We start from the raw sequence: 4,312 nt of genomic DNA, 5'->3' as shown, positions 1-4,312 counted from the left end.
GTTTTCTGCATTTCCTTTTATTTTTCAAATGGTTTTGGAAGTCTTACTTTATAGTATTCCAATTAGTTTCATTTTGGTCTTAGATTTTTCACAAGCTACAATAGGTTCTGGCCAAGCTTGTCTTACCTAATCACTCTTCAGCTTTGCAACCCAGGACATAACTAGTTGCATACAACCACAGCCTAGAAGTTATTTATTTATAACTTATGTACCCAGAAACAGAGGTTCAATGATACAGCTACTTAAAGGCAGCTTTTGCAAACATAAAAGGTAATTAGGTTGGAGTTTTAGAAACTGGTATACAAGAGGCATGGTAAACATTGCCTTACTCTAAACAGATGGAAAACTACTGTTCACTCAGGCATGTCTGTGAAGCTTTGGGGGGACTTGAAAACCATGCTCACTGCACATCTGCCTGCCTGATGTTCTCTGTTATGCTTAGAGCTTATCACAGTAAAATGCAACAATACACAATTTATTAGTCAAAGTGCTCATTTTCATTAAGACCTAGAATCAGCCCTCGGTGGAACTACTTTGCCAAGACACTTAACAAAATCTAAATTCATTAGTACCCTGAACCTGATACTTGGCAATAGGAGAACCTGAACTACCTATATTCACAAACACCCTCTCATCTCTCAAGTAACTCATTTTACATGTAACTATTTGTTGTTAACTCCCCCAAATAATCATCACTATTTGTTTTTTACTTATTTTTTAATATTTTATTTCATTGTTCACGTTATATTTCAAATTCCTGGGGGTATGAATCTTTGCTGTATTTGCTGTCACCCATGGTTAACGGTATGTTTTTTAACTTTCTGTGTATGCCAATAAACTTGTTTTATTCTGTGGGAATCATAGTAGCAGCCTGGGTTGTAGGATAGTGTCTCCAAGGAAGTTTTGTATTTTTCTCTGCTCTAATTTGAAATCAATTTTTATTTAATTGCTAGATAGGAGGTTTACGTACCACACACACAGGAAGCAAAGAAATACAGATATTACTAGACGTAAGACTTTAATGCGTGATAAAACCTTACACGTTAGAAATTGAAGAAAATAATTATTTTTTAAAGTAGTGCTGGTAACACAAAGAAGTTATGTATGAAAATTAAAACAAAACTAGGGGGTCAGGGGAATCCCAGGATGGAAGGCAGAATGTGACAAAACAATCTAACTCTATTACAAATGCACAAAACAGCCTTACAAATGTTTCAGGTGCTGACCTCAAACTTTGGAAATGAGCAAAGTCTGTGAAACTAAAGTCAAAAGAAACTACATAGGCACTGTACTTCTAGCTAAGAAAGTTGTTTCCCACAGAATTTAACAATTCTGCTACTATTCTACATGTATACTCTATTTGAACAATGAAGTAAACACATGGCAGATGGTAGGAGCCTGGTTTCTCACTGTTGAAGTTGGAGGTTACAGATAAGCAAGGGGAGAGTCTGGAGCGATCTTAGTGGTAAAGGAATAAAGTTGGAGGCATCAATATGAGTTCATATTTAGCTTAATATAGATACAGATGGTTACATATAGAAATATGTGTGTGTGTGTGTGTATATATATATATGTTAGTATACACACATAGATTTCCTTGCACTGTCTGCTAAGAGGACCTAAAACCAACAACACTGGAGTAACAAGCACACTTAGCATCCGTGTTCCAATAAAAGTAACCAGAGTATCTTGGTGAAATGGCTGATTCTAAGATTGAAACAGAAAATATACAAGATGGGCCTGGAACATCTCATAGTGCCAGAAAGTAAGGAAACACTAACTCATGCAAACCCCCTGCCCCCAGACACACACAAACAGTGAGGGTAGTCAAAAGGACCCAGGAGACAAAGGAAAGAGCTTCCAATGGCTAAGGCTGGAACAATTTGTGCAACAGCAACAGCTAAAAGAAATAACATTGGATTATAACTCAAAATATAAAATAAATATTTATGAGTCCACACTCATGTATGATTTTTTTTGCCCCTTCACTGGACATGCGGCAGGAGCACCACATCTACTTGGCCCACTGTGCTCAACCCCATGTGGGAGGGAGCTTGTGAGTGGGCAAGTGCAGGATCCAGATGGCTGCTCTGGGTGGGGCCTACAGTCAGACCAGGTGTGTTGCCTCAAAGGGAATGTGGTGGCACTGAGGTGAGAGTGCCTATGACCCTGAAGGCCCAGAGAGGGTATCACAGTACTGTTTTAGTTCCACCATCTACAGTCTGATGGACGGCAGTATTTTAGCAGCTCAGCTGGCCCCTTGCCTCATTGTGTGGGGTGGCTGCCCTCTGCCAGTGAGGGCAAAGGGCCATTGTGACAAACTTTTTTAGAATACCTGCACTGAGTGGGTCCCAAGCTCTTGTCCAGCATCCAAGAAGAATGAGGTCACTTGGATGGCTGAAGGATGGTGAAGACAGATAATTTTATTGAGTGATGAAAACGCTCTCAGTGGACAGGGGAGCTGGAGAGGGGCCAGGAAGGGCAGGTCATCTTCACCAAAGTCAGGCCATCTCCTCCTCTACTGACTGAGTCTGGGGTCTTTATAGGCACAGGATGGGGAGTGCATGCTGATTGACTTGTGAGTATGCAAAAAAGGTCAAAGTGAAGACACCACTCAAAAGTGGGCATAACAGTATAGAAAACAAATTATAAAAGGGTAGGCATATGTAAAATAGGTGATGGGGATCAATAGAGGAAAGCACCCCAAACAGGAGGACAAGTTCTCAATCCAGTCTGGGGATTTAACTTGTAATTTGACTTTCAGGCTTTAAACTCTCTTCTGCTTGGAGGTGGGATTTCACTGAGAACTCGCTGCTGTCTGCCTAGGCATTTGGCTGCCTCCTGTCACTATCAATACTACATAAATAAATGATTAAATAAATACATTAGGGGAGAAAAGACAAATAATTCTAGGCAGAACAATTCCGAATAATTTATGTAGAAGCTGCACCACTGTGGGAGCATAACTCCCCAGTCTTTAAGTGTGGGTTGCATAAAGTGACTCCTTCCCAGAGAGTACAGGACAGAAAGGGAAACAAAAGCAACTTTGTAGTAGAGAAACCTTACAAACACTACGTCAGCCAGGTGATCAAAGTGATAATCAACAGGGATAAGTCATGCTGATAACATGTGTCCTTGACATAATGTGATGAAATAGAACTTGACCTCTATGGTTTTCCTCCCTGAAACCCAAAACCCCAGTTTAATTATGAGGAAAGCCTCAGACAAATCCCAGTAGAAAGACATTATACTAAATACCTGACCACTTCTCAAACCTGTCAAGATCATCAAAAACAAACAAATTCTGAGAAATGATCATAGCCAAATGGAGCTAAGGAGATGATGACTAAATGTAACTCGGTCTCCTGGATGGGATCCTGGGACAGAAAAAGGACATTAAGTAAAATGTGAGTAAAGTATGGACTTTTATTAATATGTCAGGATTGGTTTATTAGTTGTGATGAATACTAATGTAAGATGCTAGAAGTAGGAGAAACTGGGTATGGAGTTCATGGGAACTCTGCGTAGTCTTTCCAATTTTTCTGTTCTAGATTTGTTCTAAAAATTTAGGCTTTTTTCTAAAAAAAGATAATGTTGAAATAAACTTCATTTTGTGAAAAAAGCCTAATGGAAAATCTCAAAATCTAGAAAATAATAAGAATTTTTTTCCAACCTGTAATATTATTATTCTGAAATACAGACTGTTAATTTTTTTAGATACGTGGTGCTGGAAAATTAAATAACAATTTTTAAAAATCACAGCAACTCCGACATCATTCCATTTAGCAAACAAAAATTTAAAATTCAGTGTAACACAACAGAAAATCAAAAGAAAAATGTGATAAAAATATTTGCAATGATTATGACAAAGAGAAAACATTAATTTCTAAGAAGTGTATAACTTTTTTTGACAAGAAAAACACCAAAATCCAAGAAGACAGCTAGTTAGAAGCATTAAAAAAATTTACAAAGAAAGAAACACAATAGCTAATATATATTTAGCAAAACATTTTACCTTGGTTCCTGGAATAATTGAAAATTGGTGAAACTGGGTAATGAGCACATGCGATTCTTTATACAATTCTCCCTACTTTTGTATATGCTTGAAATTTTTCCATATTAGAAAGACAAACGTTTCACCTTACTAAAGATGATTACACATTTTAAGCATAGATGTTGTCTATAAAATTAAATGTTTTATTTGTTTGTTTAATAAAACCCAACTTTTTATATGTTACATTGAAATACTCTCACTGATATTCAGATTGTGGAAATGTAACTTTGTAAAGCTTTCATGGAAAGCAAGTTTGTT

This window comes from Macaca fascicularis, chromosome 4 (genome assembly GCF_037993035.2).
Source record: "Macaca fascicularis isolate 582-1 chromosome 4, T2T-MFA8v1.1".
NCBI classification, from domain to species: domain Eukaryota; kingdom Metazoa; phylum Chordata; class Mammalia; order Primates; family Cercopithecidae; genus Macaca; species Macaca fascicularis.
Note: the sequence above shows the minus strand (reverse complement) of the source record.